Source organism: Arachis stenosperma, chromosome 5, assembly GCF_014773155.1.
Source record: "Arachis stenosperma cultivar V10309 chromosome 5, arast.V10309.gnm1.PFL2, whole genome shotgun sequence".
Lineage (NCBI taxonomy): Eukaryota > Viridiplantae > Streptophyta > Magnoliopsida > Fabales > Fabaceae > Arachis > Arachis stenosperma.
The window spans coordinates 23,522,407-23,540,075 of record NC_080381.1 but is presented as its reverse complement, the minus strand read 5'-3'; the positions used below and the strand labels follow the sequence as shown (position 1 = coordinate 23,540,075).

The following is a 17,669-nucleotide window of genomic DNA, read 5'->3' as shown; positions in this document are numbered from 1 at the left end:
TTTTCATAATTTATTCTAATTTATCACCAAATAGAATACAAAAACACAAAATTTTGTGTCTCTGTCCATCAGTATCTTGTCTTATCCTGTTATCAATGTCTTGTCATGTCCTGTTTTCGAAAACAAACGCAGCCTAGTAAATGTGCAAATTGACCCCTAAACTCTCTTAAATGATGAATTGACATTTTAATACCATAAACTTTGAAAGATATGTTATTTTATTCAATTGGTGAAACTTTTAGTTTAAAGAGCTCATTTGCATTCTTGAAAATGTTTGGAGATTGATTTATTCATTCATTTTCTAAATTAGAATCTTATGCTAGACATTGAGAATAGGATAACATAAAGATACTGATAGATAGAAATATAAAATTTTATATTCTTGTATTTTGTCTGATGATAAATTAGAATAAATTATAAAAATTTAATTTATTTTTATTTTTTTATTCAAAAAATTTGAGATAAAAAATATAATAATAAAAAATTAACAAGAATAATAAAAAAATAAAAAATAAGTTGTATTCCTTGTTAGTGTCTCTATATCCTTCCTGTCAGGATGGACCAAAATACACTAATTCAGTGTCTCTAAAATATAAATACATTGTGTCTGTTCATGACTTTTCTGTCAAACACAATTTTATATCTCTGTATTTCTGTCTCAGTGTCCTATCTCTATAAACAAACACAACCTTAAGAACATATAGTATATAAATTGAAGACAAATGTAAGATTTGTTATAATAAATTAAAAAATACATTATTTTCATAAACAAAATAAAAGAGCATTATTTATAAAGATTTATTTGTTTTTGGTTTGAAATGCAGTTCGTCTACTATATAAATTGAAGACAAATGTAAGATTTTTTATAATAAATTAAAAAATACATTATTTTCATAAACAAAATAAAAGAGCAGTATTTATAAAGATTTATTTGTTTTTGGTTTGAAATGCAGTTTGTCTAATATTTCAGCGGACTGCATAAATTTTTTTAAATCGCTTAGTAATACGACAATTTATATGTCGAGAATGTAGTTCGTCCAATTATAAAAAGCATTCATTTTCCTCCATATTTTTTGCTTTTTCTCAAATTTTCTCTCTAAGTCTTTCTCAATTTCCTTTCTCCTCCTCTCTCAATTTTAATCTCCTTCATTATTCATCTTTTATCAGGTTAGTTTTTTCTTCTTTGCTCTTGTTTTTGTTTATTTTTCATATTATATTTGTAACAACCCTAATTTTCGAGTACGTGAGATCTTTTCTAAAGATACGGAGAACTCCGGAGGATCGGTAAAAGGAGAATCTTTGATATATCATCAAGTATCTCAATCCTCATTGTCATTATGTCATCTTTAAGCTAGAACCTTTTTCGAGTCAAGCTCGATAACGCAGTCACGAAGAACATAGTTTTTGAACCGTATCGGTTAGGAGTTTTGATCCGGTTTTTCGTAAATAGTCTCAGTTTGACGAACCGGACTCGATTCATGAGAGAAGAGAGATAATAGGATAATATTATCATTATATTAGTATCAGAAGCTTCTTGAATGATATTATAAGGTTACCTGGTCTGTTTTAGTTAAAAACAGAAAATCGGTTTAACCGGGTTTACGGTTTACTGGTGCAGCTTAGCACCAGCACTCTCTGATGACTTTAGCAATGCTAAGGCCTCATCATACATGTTTTATTCTCATATTAAATATGTTACTAGTGTCATTTATGCTAGTAGCTCAGAAAATAATTTTTAGAGATGTTTTTACAAGTGTTCCGATACATCTAGTTTTAGTAGTTATACACCTGAGATATTTTAATATTATTTTAATCCACCTCCAAGCCAACCAATCATAACTCACCTTACACCCCCAAGACCTCCAAGGCTGTCTCATTTTATCATTTTGGCCGAAAATAACAAGAGAGAAAAGAGAGAAACTTTCATGAACACTTAATCTTCAAAGCTTGATTTCTTCTGAACCAAAACTCAAATCAAAACTCCGATTTCACCAAAATGATCCTCTCTTCTTCCTCTACATAACCATGTGACTTATCAAGGCTGGAAATAAGGTGAGATGGCTGTTCCTTTCCCCTTTCAATTCGGTTTTCAAGGAAAACCATGCAAAACATGTGTTTTCTTGATGTTTTTCCTTAGGAATCATGCTTAACTTGACTTGAGGGTCAAGAAACGTTAATTTCCAGCAAGTCTAAGGTGAGATATCTCTTCCTAACGTACTGAGGGAGATTTGGTCAGTTGAGAGTTTGTGGATTTAAAGTTGTTCTTGATGTGATTTAGGAAGAAAAAGTGCTTAAGGACCACCTGAAAGAGTAACCGGATTTGAAGCAGCAAATCAAGGTAGGGATTGACGAATTTAATCTTGATTGATTGTGTTTGAGTTGTGTGATTATGATATGGTTTGGTTATGCTTGAAATTGATTGCTTATATGAGTTATTCTTGGTGAAAGTTTGTTGAATTTTTTATGAAATTTGATGATATTCAAGCTATGAATGTTGTTCTTGAGAGCAGCTGGAAAAACGAACCCTAGAGCTTAAATTGGGGTTCAATTTGTGTTAAAATCATGTGAAAAAGATGGGGTTTTAGTGGCTGCTAATTTATTATGAATTATGGTAAAAATCGGTTGCTGAAAAGACTGAAAAACGGGTAAAAATAGAGAAAGAATTTGAAGAATATATGAAGAACATGAAGAACACTTTGAGTGTGGTGAAGAACATTGAAGAACACCTTTTAGATCTTAGAAAGGGCAAGGAAGTAATTATTTTGGTGTTTAAGGGGTTATTTTGTAATTTCTGAAAGTTAGGGTGGTAAAAGTAGAAATATTAAAAGTTACGGGTGGTAAAAAGTGAATTTTAAAGGTTAAAGGTTAAAGTAAAGTTAATTTTCGAAAATTTAATAATAAAATAATAAATAATAATAAAATATTAAATAATAATATTTAATTAAAAATAATATTTTAATAAAAATAATAAAATAATGCGAAAAAGGCAGTTTTCTGTAAAAGCTTTAGAAAGACAACTTTAAGTGCAGAATCTCATAATTACCTTCATAAAACACTTAGGGAGTGGTAATAACATGTTAGTGAGGAAAAGATAAAGAAAAGATAAAGGTTGAAGAAAAGATAAAAGTCAAAGAAAAAGTCTGTAAAGTTTTAATGACAGAAAACAGACAGAGATTAGTGAACGAATCAGGGCAACTTAGATAGTACTTGAGTTGCGACTAGGGTTAGGTATTATATGAAAAGTTAAACTGTTTCAGTATAGACTTAATGAACCTATACTTGGGACAGGCTAACTATTTATACCGAAATTTACATAAGCTTCAACTATATATGTTAAGCAGAGAAAATCAGAGCAGAGTAGGAAAACACAGAGAACAGAATAATCAGAGTTGAGGAAAGAGATAAAGAGAAGAAGAGTAACATATATATAAAGGAAATAGTAATCAGAGAAAAATAAAGAGATACAGAAAACAGAGTAATTAGAGCAGAGTAAAGAGATAAAGAGAAAGTTAAGAAAGGTTTAGGAATATGTGTTATGGATTCAAAGGGAAAGAGGAAATGAAGATTGATTTGTGGATTTGTTGAGGTTGAGAAAGGATAACGAAAAACGATAAAAGGCGGGAATACCCCACGAACTGTTAATTGTTTAACTACGGGGGACACCCATGAACTGATAATTGGTTGAATTCGGGAAGTACCCACGAACTGAATGATCATTGATCTCGGGGAAACCCATAAATTGTTATTTGTTTTATAAGCGGGAAAAACCCACGGACTGATAATCATTGATTACGGGAATAACCCATGAATCGTTGTATGTTGATCTCGGGGAATAACCCACGAACTGAAGATCACTATGTTATTGTGTATTGATCTCGGGGAATAACCCACGAACTGAAGATCTCTGTTTTATTGTTGTGAATTGATCTCGGGGACGCCCACGAACTGAGGATCACTGTTTCCCCTTGTGCGTATATTATGGGGTCGGGCTTTGCGTCGACTGCCGGTAGTCACGAAGGAGTGGTATTCTTACCACCGACACATATGCACTAAGGACACAAAGGGAAGCCATATCTGGGACTTGTTCCTAGGTAATGTCGGGATGCAGGGTGTAAACCGACACGTGAGCTCATGGCCTGCATAGGACAGACATGCATCATACTTGGTTGTGCATTTCCTCTGTTATGATTGTTGAGTAAATGTATGCTTTGTTTGTTTGTATTCTATTCTTTGTATTTGTGTTGTATTTTTTTGTATTCTTTTGTTTGTGTCCTGCTTTCTGTTTTCTCTATTTTTAAATTTATCTATCTTCTGTTTACTGCTCATCTATATTCTGTTATTCATCTGCCAAACAACATAGAATTAATGAACTTAACTAATAACCCCGACCCTACTAAGAACTCCCCAGTTCTTACCCCTTCCCTCTCCTTTCCCCTCCAGATGGAAGCATGAGTACCCTTTCGTAGTTCGCTAATGACTGTTCGTAAAGAGGATTCCGCTCTAGGTAGTCTTCTGAGTCTAGGGTGAATTCCGTTCTCTGTTCATATGTATATACGGTGAGGCCAGCCAACGTCTGCACCCCGCTTATCTACAAACTTTAACCTAACTCCTTCGTATGATGTTGCTGTTATGTGGCCACTCGATGAAGTACTTGAGAGATGCTCTTTGATGTCATATGATCGTGCAGAGGAGTAGTATACGACCTTCCACCTTTTGATGACGTTCCACCTGACTTGAGTTTAGAAGACCTAGAACGTATTTTCCCTCGCTTTAGTAGGTTAGAGGGACTAGGTGAGTATAGAGTCTAGGCTAGCCTGGGCGCCAGCTTAGGGACTTCTTGAACAGGTCAGGGCCTAGGATGTTGTATGTATATATGTATATAGTTATTATTTAGCTATATCTAGGGGTGTTTTAACTAACAGTCTATGTTCTAATAAAGCTGGATCACGGAATGTTATCAACTGCTTGAGATGTATTTATGTGTGGTTGTTTATAACTGTTTTATCTATTATTATTTGTGAATTGCTTATGAATGATTCTGTTTATTAATCCAAATGTTGTTTTTTAAAAAAAAAGTACCTCGCAAAATAACTACGCTTTTAACAACGAATCAAGCTCATATAGTAAATAATAGATAATAATTAGAAAGACAAGTTGGTAGCACTCAGTTTCTAGTATGATCATGACTTACTAGAAATTGGGTCGTTACAATATTTATTTAAGTATTTAGTTTAAATAATATTAATTATAGTATTATATGAATAGTTAGATTATCATTATGTAGAAGTAGTTGTTAATTGTTATAGGAATAAATATTTTAGAGTAGTTTATGATTTTAGAGTTCATAATAATATATAGAATGGTTTTTAATTATTATAAGAATAAATATTTTAGAGTAAATTACAATATATAGAAATAGAGTAGTTTATAATTTTAATTTGAATTTAAAATATATTTAAAGTAGTATAATATAATTTATATTATAGCATTATGTGGGTGTCTTTATTATTAGTCTAATATGATAATAAATTATAAATTAAGTATAGAAATAAATTATTAATTGTAGCATATTAAATTAGAATATATAAAAATAAATTATAAAATAAGTAGATATTCTCTATTATTGGATTAATATGATTTAATTTTTATGCGAATTTCATTTTCGATTTAATATGTCTTGATTATTTTTATATTTTTAAAATTTTATATAGATTGTACGAATAGAGCAGAATTTATTAAGAGGGTACGAGAAGAACTTGTATAGGCTAGATACGGATGATCATATTACTAGAAGACTTGGATAAATAGTATAAAATTTAAATTATATATTTAATGTGTATGAAATTTATATTTTTTGTAATCTAAATTTTATCTTCTTTTTTTTTTGCAATTTTTAAGACCGTACCAGAATTCATTGACAAACAATATTAGAGTAAATGGGTCATCAATCTAGTATAGTTCCAAGAGAATGTGTCAAGAGTTGGATGAACACTCTACAAAGGAGCGACGTATACAATACACCCAAAAATATATCATGCATATCATAGGGATAACTTGTTTTCGGATGCGTCTGACTCCCGAGTCCACATGAAGTGGCTTCGACGATAGGAAGCGACTATGCTTGATTAACAACTCACTCCAAACTGAATGCACTAGACTGAATACTTGAAATAGTCACTTTTTAATATCTTATATTCCACGGTCTTTGTGATGATATACATCTTAATTGTCATAAAAATTTCTTTCTTTTCAAATTGTTATCCAACTACGAATTCATTGGTCAGATTATCATCAAAGCCTCCTGACCAAAAGACCAATCTTAATTCATTATATCAAAGTTCAAAGTGAAAAAGTAAGGGGGATGATCATATGACTGGAAAATAGCAGGTTGAGTCAGTGCAAGTTATGAGTCTGTGAAAAAGCTCATCTCTACATCCTCTTCCTCCTCATCGTTATCAAGTATATCTACTGATTTAACTTCTACTTTCTCGTTATCAGATATGGCTTAACTTGATACGGATTGGTTATGGAGTCTCAAATTGCAGAATCCTCGTGACTTTCAATATCTACTTGCCACATGCCCTTTAGGGTATATCCGGATCTTCATGAATTGAGCCTTCATTGATATTCTTCGATGGCATGTTTAGATCAACCAACAATCTTTTAATATTTCTTCATGAATTATATTTGATAAAATAGATGAAAACAATTTAAAAATATGTATTACCCCTTCATTCAAGCAAAATTTATTATCCTCTTCTTTACCCCTCTAACATTCTCTTTTATCAATTCCTTCAATCTCTAGTAAAAAATCAAAAGAATTAAATTCATAAAAAATCAAATAAAAAATAAATATTACCAGATTAAAAAGATAAAAAAGAGATTTATTATTACCGAATTAGTATTAATATTTTCTTTCTTTCTTTCTGGCAACACCATGTTCTATTCAAAAACCAAATGAAACAAAAAAATTAAATTTGAAGACAATAAGAAGAAAAAGAAGAAGATGAAAGAGTACGAAGAAGGAAGAAGATTAAGGATATTAAGGCACGAGAGGAGAAGGATTTAAAGGCACTAGAGGAGGAAGAGTATAATAAAGAAGGAAGAAAAAAAAAGGTAAATGAAAAAGAAGTAAAGATGTCACAGAAGAAGATAATGAAAAAAGATAAAAGAGACATGGTGTTAATGAGTAGGATAATTTGGAATTTTAAAAAAATCATAAGGCTAAAACTATCTAAAAATATAATTTAATCTGTGTCTTAATATTTTAGAAAGACACAAAATACATATTTCTTGTGGGTAACTATGTATAAATGTATTTTTAAAAAATTGTGTCTCAACAAAGAACGAAAAGTGTTATACAATTTTTTTTTCTTTTAAAATTAGAATTTTGCATTGTGCGAGAAAGAATGAAGATGAAAAAATATATAATATTCTTTTTTAACAAGTCTACTTTGCCTGTTTTAGCCTTCTTTTCATATCTTTGTGGTGGAAATGGAAAGTATCACCATATTACACAAAATTTATATATGTTGAGTGTTAAATCCTTTTAAACTGAGAGTACTTCAATTAGTTTTTGGCAGTAATGTTTCACAGAGGGAACAAAATACCAGCTATGTTTATGCCCATATGCCATGACATCACACTCATTTATAGCTTTAATATTCTTCCATAAATCTCTTATTCACCGGAAACACAGATTACAAAAACTACCAAAATCAAATCTTGTGTTTCCTTGAATAAAAACAAAGAATGATAAACTTCTTCTCCAAATCCACAATTTGATCATTTGAAAATATTAGAGCTCGTGTTATTTTTCAAAAGAGCAATCCTTTGTCATCCGTTGAATCTCACAACATAAAGATTTTTGAGTCTATTGGAGCAACCCACCTCATTCGTCCTTCCACCGTTACCACCACTGTTGTCGCTTCCATTGCATCCTTTGCCAATGCAAGATTCTCCTGACACCACCACCACGGCGATCATCGGCACAAGCTCAAGGACCTCTTCGTCACCTCTCCATGACTGTCGATAGCAGATAATGTCACTCCCCAAAAAGAACTATCGAGACTTAGAATAACAATAGTAATAACTCCACCACCATGAGTGGGATTCGGTTGGACACGTGTCAACAACCCACCTTCTCACAGATTGTGTGAAGCCTAAGTCAGAAGCTCACACTTAACGAGAGGTAGAGATGGACCATGTTGAAGTTAATCACTACCAACCCTCACAACCATGAATTACACTGATATTCAACCCATTTTAAAATTAAAATCTGGTTATTTATTCATTACTGAATGGTAAAAGGATAAAAAAGGAATGGACATGTTCGTAACTTTTGATGTAATTACGAGCTTACAAGATTATAAGACCCTAATTTGAGCTGTATCAACACCATGCTTGGAGAACAACCTACAAATGCACTCTTATACTTAAGTTAGTAGTGCATTTAGTATGATTGTAATGAATTATCTCTTCCCTCATGAGTTTTCTTTTTCTCTATATTATACCTTTCTCGAGGTAACTGCTAGGCATTTATAGCTTTAAATGAACGTTTCGATGTCATGATCTAACACCTTTTCAAGATAATAATTTTATTTATTTTAATAACATATCCATTATCCATTAATAGAGCTGGTAATGTACTATTCTCATTTAGTCATAATCTCACCATATTATTCTTGTCCAAAATAGTATCCCAACTTGGGTTTCTTGACTTACGATTATTTTTTTTGTACCCATTATATTTTAAGCACCAAAAAACCATTAAGAAACTTTTTCAATTTCCTTCGAAAAAACTCCACTTCAATCTTTACTTATCATTTTCAACTTCTTCTTGAAAAATCTCATCTCTCTTTCAAAGAAAACTTTTAAGTTCTTTCACTTCTCTAGCACTACTGGGTGTCCAAAGCGGATTTACTAGCCATCCATCCACAAATTCCCATAACAGCTATCTCTTATCCATGTAAAAAAACTTATATTTCACATTTTCTATTCCTAAATCATGTTTGTTGTTTTATTTTAAGGATGAGATATGCAAAAATTTCTTCTTCTTAATGCCTCTGCCTTGATCTTTGGCATTATTGTCAGTGGCGGAGCTTGAAACAAAAATTTGAGAGGGCCAGATAGAAGATAATTGTCAAGATGCTTTTCATATGAATATGATTTAAGATAAGCTCGTCTAACCTCATCTTTCTGATTCGGGTGATATTACCAAATTTGAAGTCGTTTTCTAGGGTTTCGTTCCAAAGAATTAAGGTAAAACTCATCAGATGCAACTCTTTGAACTTTTGAAGGTTGTATCTCACTTTTTTCGTGATTCATTAAAGTAGAAGAACTATCTATAGGTGTTGATATTGTAAAAGTTATATGTTCTCCTTTTTTAATATTAGCATTCCTCTTAAAAAATACATCAATTCTTTGACTTTTCATGATTATTTTATATAAAAATTTGAATATATATCTGGTAAAATATGTAAAAAAGAAGTTAGAAGGACAAATATTAAAATTTATAATATTTATTGAATTTTTTTATCAATTTATACAAATACAATAATATCAATACTTATTGTATATTCTAATATTTTTTATCATATAAAAAATTAAATTAAATTAACAGTAAAATATAAAATAATATTAAATTACATAAATAAAAAATGCCTAATTTTTTATATTTAAACTTAAAGGTAGAGGGAGTGTTGCTTATTGAATAGATGAGCTGCGAAATGCATACACTCAATTCATTCCAAATCCAACATGTTTGAATGTTTAAAAATAAAAACTAATATGCAATAAAAGCAAGAAATGAAGATTGAACTTTGGTATTTTAAGTCATAGTAAAGTATTTGAGTCAACTGAACTATTTTTTTTGAAGAAGTATTACTAATTTTTTTAACAAAAGTTTGGGGGCCATAGCCCCCCTTGTCTCAACTAAGCTCTGCCCCTGATTATTGTAGACATGCATTTTCATAATTTCGACTGAACCACCAATGACTTTGCTTTGCATTTTTGAATAATTACAGTTTAGTAGGGTCCCACTATTTAGCTTTCTCCTACTTTGAATATTAGTTTTTTAGTTATTTCTTGTCCTTTTTGGAAATTTGTAGGATTTTCATTGGATTCCTTTAGTATTCTTCTCAAAGTTTTCTTTTTTTGTAACATAGTGATGGTATTCCTATAGGTTTTTTTGAGATGCTAAGACAAATGGTCATCCCCACACGTGAATGTGTTGGAACTTGGAACATCTAAACCTGCTTCTCGGCCCAACCCAACTCACTAGGTGGATCCCTACTCTTGGGTTTCCAAAGAAATGAAATCCACCACATCTACCATCTCCCAAGATGAGTTAGATGAATTACGAGATGTCGGAGTCATCTTTAACTCAGATGTAGGAATTTTATACATCCTTTCTACCCCAAACCAAAACAATCATATTTACCATTTTAACCACTATGCGGGCTCCCAACCTGACTGGTTGTGGATGTATAAGACGTTATTCACGTGTTTTGGTGTCTGACTTCCTTTCACAGATTTTCAGTAAGGCATTCTAAGATATACAGGATGTGCCCCTTCACAGCTTCATTCTAATAGCTGAGACATTATTTGAAGCTTCAATCTTCTATGTTATTTTTTAGAATTAGATGCCTCTTATAGAGTTTTTTAATTTCTTTAATTTACCTATGCCCTTCAGTACTCAATGTTGTGGGTTTATTTCCTTCCGATGTAACTCAGACAAGAGAATTTTCAACCTTTTCTATGAATCCTATCAGAAATTTAAGGAAATATTTTTAAAATTGAAAGAGTAGAAGGCACAACATTGTTTTTTATGACTTTGAAAGATGAAAAAATGTTTAACTTGCATTGGAATTTTAACGTCTCATCGCCAAAGATCCAGCTACAAAGTATTAATGCTTTTGAGCTTGCTAGAATTCACATGTTTCTAGAATTGTGGTGCGACCAACCTTTAAGTTTGAGGGACATTTTGGCTGACGAGCATGTTGCTTGGAATGCCATTTGTAAATTATGTTACTAGCTTAATGCATTATTTTTCCTTTACTAATTCTTATATCACTATTTCTAACTTCATTATTTTATAGCTTCTCCCTCTTCCTTTCTTGGCAGTTGACATGTCTGGAGGCTTAGAAGCTATTATCGCCATGAAAAGGAGGTTAGCAGCTTCTCAGGCTAACGTGGTGATCAACTCAGGTGGTGGGGATAAGGTTTCTTCCTCAGCCACATTGAGTAACATTCTCATGCCACCAAGATTCAACGTAGGAGCTGACTCCAAGGTTCATGACTTAGATAACCCCTCTCTCACTAATTTTCCTAAAAATAAGAAACAGAAGAGAGGGAAAGGTCATGTTGAGGCAACTGGAACTTTTTCCTAACTTCTTTTGGTTGTATTTTGTAGAAGGAATTTCAGGCTCTCGAGTTTATTGACGAATACCTCATGATCGATGAGATTAAGTCAGGAATGGCTAAACTACCCCTCAAGGAGACCCTGCCCCATGTTAAGAGGATGTTACTTCGCTCAGCCATCTATATTAGGGATGCTGAGAAAGAAGTTGTTAACTTTCACTCTGAATATTTAGGGCAAGAAAAAGAACTAAAGAAGGCGAAGTCACAGGTTTAGAGTTTAAATGAATCCTTGGCAACTCTTAAAGAAGAGAAGCAAACCCTTCAAACTAAAGTTGAATCAATGGAGGAGGCAAAAAATACTTCTGACGCGAGGGAAGAGAAACTTAAAAAGAAGGTTTTTTAGCTCATGAAGCAAATCGAGAAGCTCACTTCATTAGTTAAGAACTCTTAGCGCGCTACGGTGGATGGGGTGATGAGCGGATATTTTATATGCTTTTTGACATCATTTTCATATAGTTTTTAGTTGTTTTTGTTCAGTTTTTATTGAGTTTTTATAGGTTTTAGTGTTAAATTCACATTTTTAGATTCTACTATGAGTTTTTATATTTTTGTACAATTTTATGTAATTTCTGGCCGAAATTGAGGAGCTGGAGCAGAAGTCTGATTCAGAGACAGAGAAAGCACTACAGATGCTATCTGGATCTGACCCCCTTGCATTCAGAAGAAATCTTCTAGAGATACAGAAGTCCAAATGGAGCGCTCTCTATGGCTATGGAAAGCTGACTTGTAGACCTTTCCATTAATATATAATAGTCCATACTTTGCTTCGAATTAGAAGGCCCAAAACTGGCATCAAACTCCAGCTTCCTACCCCCTTCCTAGCGTCTAGCGCCCAAAGAGCAGAGTCCAGCGTCCAAAGGCCCAAAGAGGACCCTCTAGCTGGCATTCCACGCCTAAGGGGCCTCATAGCACGTGGATCTCATCAAGGCTCAGCCCAAACATTCATTAAGTGGGCCCCAGAAGTGGATTTTAGCACTAAATAGACTGTTTTACCCTTACTAGTAATCTGTTTAGTATTTAAGAGTTTATGTTTATGTAAATCACACCTCTTTTACACTCTTCGATTCAGGAGAGGATCATACACATTTTTCTCATTATTTTACTTTCAGTATGAGTTTCTAAACCTCCTAGGTTGAGGGGATGAGCCCTGTTGAGTCCTATAAATTAATAAAAGTATTACTATTTTTCTTCGATCCGTGTTTGATTAATTCTAAGATGTATATTCGTACTTCATCATGGTGAATAGGATGATCTAACCAATTAGCTCTGTTCATCACATTAAGATGAACATGCCTGATAAACACCCGCATCTATTTGGGTCAGAATGTGTCTTTCACCGAACAAGGACGACTGATGAGCGGATGATTTGTATACTTTTTGGCATTGTTTTTAGTATGTTTTTGATATGATCTAGTTAGTTTTTAGTATATTTTTATTAGTTTTTAGTTAAAATTCACTTTTCTGGACTTTACTATGAGTTTGTGTGTTTTTCTGTGATTTCAGGTATTTTCTGGCTGAAATTGAGGGACCTGAGCAAAAATCTGATCCAGAGACTCAAAAGGACTGCAGATGCTGTTGGATTCTGACCTCCCTGCACTCAAAGCGGATTTTCTGGAGCTACAAAAGCCCAATTGGCGCGCTCTCAACGGCGTTGGAAAGTAGACATCCTGGGCTTTCCAGCAATATATGATAGTCCATACTTTGCCCAAGATTTGATGGCCCAAACCGGCGTTCAAAGTCACCTCAAGAAATCCCAGCGTTAAACGCTGGAACTGGCACCCAAATGGGAGTTAAACGCCCAAACTGGCACCAAAGCTGGCGTTTAACTCCAAGGAGAGTCTCTACACGAAATTTCTTCATTGCTCAGCCCAAGCACACACCAAGTGGGCCCGGAAGTGGATTTTTATGTCATTTACTCATCTATGTACTAGTTTTCTATAAGTAGGACCTTTTACTATTGTATTATGACATCTAGATCTTGGTAGCTATCTTTGAGTTTTATGCTATCTTAGATCATTGGGAGGCTGGCCATTCGGCCATGCCTAGACCTTATTCTTATGTATTTTCAACGGTGGAGTTTCTACACACCATATATTAAGGTGTGGAGCTCTGCTGTACCTCGAGTATTAATGCAATTACTATTGTTCTTCCATTCAATTCCGCTTGTTCTTTATCCAAGATATCACTTGTTCTTCAACATGATGAAGGTGATGATTGACGCCCATCACCATTCTCACCCATGAACAAGGTGACTGACAACCATTCTTGTTCTACAAGCATCCGAGGCTTAGTGAATATCTCTTGGATTCTTCGGAATCTTCGTGGTATAGGCAGGACCTGATGGCGGCATTCAAGAGAATCCGGAAGGTCTAAACCTTGTCTGTGGTATTCTGAGTAGGATTCAATGATTGAATGACTGTGACGTGCTTCAAACCTGTAACCTACTGGGCGTTAGTGACAGACGCAAAAGAGTTATTCTATTCCGGTAGGGGAGGGAACCAAACCGGTGATTGGCAGCACTGTGACAGAGTGTGTGCATTAGCTTTCACTGCGCGGATGGGAGGTAGCTGCTGACAACAGTGAAACCTTACACGAGCTTGCCATGGAAAGGAGTAAGAAGGATTGGATGAAGGCATTAGGAAAGCAGAGAGACGGAAGGGAAGGCATCTTCATACACTTGTCTGAAGCTCTTACACCAATGATATACATAAGTATCACTATCCTTATCTTCTATGTTATTTTCGTTCATCATCATATATTTGAGTTTGCCTGACTAAGATTTACAAGATGACCATAGCTTGCTTCAATACTAACAATCTCCGTGGGATCGACCCTTACTCACGTAAGGTTTATTACTTGGACGACCCAGTGCACTTGCTGGTTAGTTGTGCGAAGTTGTGTAATGCCATGGTATTGAGCCACCAAGTTCTTGGAGCCATTACCGGGGATTATTTGAGTTGTGAAAAAGTATTGTTCACAATTTCGTGCACCAAGTTTTTGGCGCCGTTGCCGGGGATTGTTCAAGTTTTGAGCAAGCTTTTGGTAACATCAGTGCCAAGATCCGGCAACAACATCGAGTTTTTGGTGTTATTGCCCGGGATTGTTTAGGCTGGACAACTGACGGTTCATCTTGTTGCTTAGATTAGGTATTATTTTTTTTCGAAATTCTTGAAGATGAATTCTAGAGTTTCATGATGATTTGTTGAAATCTGGCTGGCTGAGAAGCCATGTCTAATCTCATTGGACCGAGGTTTCAACTTATCACCACAAGAACTTGTTGATTTCTTATCAATCTTGCTTTTGGAGCAGTGATTTGCTAAGGTTGGCTGGCCTTTGGCCATGTCTAGTGTTTTGGACCGAAGCTTTCTTTGAAAGCTTGGCTGGCTGTGAAGCCATGTCTAATTCCTGGACCGGAGTCTTAGACTAGCATTGCACTGATTCCTGGAATTCTCATTAAGAATTTTAATACCTTTTCCTACTTAATTTTCGAAAAACACAAAAAAATTTACAAAATCATAAAAAGACCAAAAATATTTGATGTTTCTTGCTTAAGTTTAGTGTCTCATCCTAAGTTTGGTGTCAAATGCATGTTTTTGTTATAATTTTCGAATCCATGCATATATTTCTTTGTTTTGATCTTTGAATTCTATTGACTTGAAGTATTTTGTGTGTCTCATATGCATTCTCATATTGTTAGTGTCAGTAGTACACAAACTGCTAAGTTTGGTGTCTTGCATGCATTGTTATTTGATTCTTGTCACATTTTGATTATTAAAAAAATCCAAAAATATTTTTAATTTGTGTCTTTTCAAGTCAATGATACAAAGAATTGAAGATTCAGAACATACTGCAGAAGAATTATACAGAAAAAGCTGAGCATTCAAAAATGCCCAGTGAAGAAGGCAGACTGGCGTTTAAACGCCAGCCAGGGTACCTGGTTGGGCGTTTAACGCCCAAAAAGGGTGCATTTTGGGCGTTAAATGCCAGAATGTATACCATTCTGGGCGTTTAACGCCAGGATGGTGCTAGGAGGAAGATTTTGTTTTCAAATCAAATTTGTTTAGTTTTTCAAAATCAAATCTTTTTCAAATCAAATCTTTTCAATCAAATGTTTTCAAAATCAATTTCTTTCCTTTTTAAAAGATACTTACTAACAATTAATGATTTGATTGAACATCTCAAAAATTGTTGCCTTTTCTGTTGAGAAAGGTTTTATGTTTGAATCATATCTTTTCTTGTTAGGCAAGTTATTAATTTTAAAAATCAAATCTTTTTCAAATTGTTTTCAAATCATATCTTTTAAAATTGTTTTCAAATCATATCTTCTCAATCACATCTTTTTAAGACCATAACTTTTCAATCAAATCTTTTTAACCACATCTTTTTTTTTTCTTTCAAAATAGTTTTCAATCAAATCCTCTTAATTTCTAATTTTAAAATCTTTTTCAAAAATCACTTGATTTCTTTTCCACTTTGATTTTCGAAAATCAACTAGTGTTTGTTTTCAAAATCTTCTAATTAATTTTCGAAAAATTACTTCCCTCCTTCTCACATCCTTTTATTTATGGAGTACCACTCCTTCTTAATGCACAATTCGAACCTTATCTAAGTAAAGTTCGAATTCTCCTTCTCCTTCTTCTTTCTATTTCTCTTTTCCTCTGACACCTCAAGGAATCTCTATACTTTGACATAGAGGATTCCACATTTTCTTGTTCTCTTCTCTTTCATATGAGCAGGAGTAGAGACAAAGGCATTCTTGTTGAAGCTGACCCTGAACCTGAAAGGACCTTGAAGAGAAAACTAAGAGAAGCCAAAGCACAACTCTCTTTGGAGGACCTGACCGAATTCTTCAAAGAAGAAGAAGACATGGCAGCCGAAAACAACAATAATGCAAACAATGCAAGGAAGGTGCTTGGTGACTTTACTGCACCTAATCCTGATTTCTATGGGAGAAGCATCTCTATCCCTGCCATTGGAGCAAACAACTTTGAGCTTAAGCCTCAATTAGTTTCTCTAATGCAACAGAATTGCAAGTTTCATGGACTTCCAATGGAAGATCCTCATCAGTTTTTAGCTGAGTTCTTGCAAATCTGTGACACAGTCAAGACTAATGGGGTTAACCCTGAGGTCTATAGACTGATGCTATTCCCTTTTGCTGTAAGAGACAGAGCTAGAATATGGTTGGATTCTCAACCTAAAGAAAGCCTGGACTCTTGGGAAAAGCTAGTCAATGCCTTCTTGGCAAAGTTCTTTCCACCACAAAGATGGAGTAAGCTTAGAGTGGAAGTCCAAACCTTCAGACAGAAGGATGGAGAATCCCTCTATGAAGCTTGGGAAAGATACAAACAATTAATCAGAAGATGTCCTTCAGACATGCTTTCTGAATGGAGCATCATAGGTATTTTCTATGATGGTCTCTCTGAACTATCCAAGATGTCTTTGGATAGCTCTGCTGGAGGATCTCTTCATCTAAAGAAGACGCCTGCAGAAGCTCAAGAACTGATTGAAATGGTTGCAAATAACCAATTCATGTACACTTCTGAAAGGAATCCTGTGAACAATGGGACTAGTCAGAAGAAAGGAGTTCTTGAAATTGACACTCTGAATGCCATATTGGCTCAGAACAAGATATTGACTCAACAAGTTAATTTGATTTCTCAAAGTCTGTCTGGAATGCAAAATGCACCAAACAGTACTAAGGATGCTTCATCTGAGGAAGAAGCTTATGATCCTGAGAACCCTTCCATGGAAGAGGTGAATTACCTAGGAGAACCCTATGGAAACACCTATAATTCTTCATGGAGAAATCACCCAAATCTCTCATGGAAGAATCAAGAGAGACCTCAACAAGGTTTCAATAACAATAATGGTGGAAGAAACAGGTTTAGCAATGGCAAGCCTTTTCCATCATCTTCTCAGCAACAGACAGAGAGTTCTAAGCAGAATACTTCTGACTTAGCAACAATGGTCTCTGATCTAATAAAGACCACTCAAAGTTTCATGACTAAAACTAGATCCTCCATTAGGAATTTGGAAGGACAAGTGGGTCAGCTGAGCAAGAAAATTACTGAACTTCCCCCAAGCACTCTCCCAAGTAACACTGAAGAAAATCCAAAAGGAGAGTGCAAAGCCATAAATATGGCCGAATTCTGGGAGGAAGAAGAGGAAGTGAACGCCACTGAGGAAGGCCTCACTGGACGTCCACTGGTCTCCAATGAGTTCCCCACTGAGGAACCTTGGGAATCTGA

The 17,669-nt window shown here is 34.2% G+C and overlaps 1 long non-coding RNA gene and 1 other non-coding gene across 2 annotated transcripts; one reads left to right on the top strand and one right to left on the bottom strand.

The window, feature by feature from the left end:
* Nucleotides 1-1,875: 1,875 nt before the first annotated feature.
* On the top strand, nt 1,876-2,330 carry LOC130979205 (uncharacterized). The gene is made up of 3 exons (XR_009086558.1): nt 1,876-2,052; nt 2,138-2,194; nt 2,279-2,330. It is a non-coding gene; the product is annotated as an uncharacterized LOC130979205 (long non-coding RNA).
* A 14,362-nt stretch (nt 2,331-16,692) lies between these two features.
* On the bottom strand, nt 16,693-16,800 carry LOC130984046 (small nucleolar RNA R71). The gene has a single exon (XR_009088006.1). It is a non-coding gene; the product is annotated as a small nucleolar RNA R71 (small nucleolar RNA).
* Between the last annotated feature and the right edge of the window lie 869 nt (nt 16,801-17,669).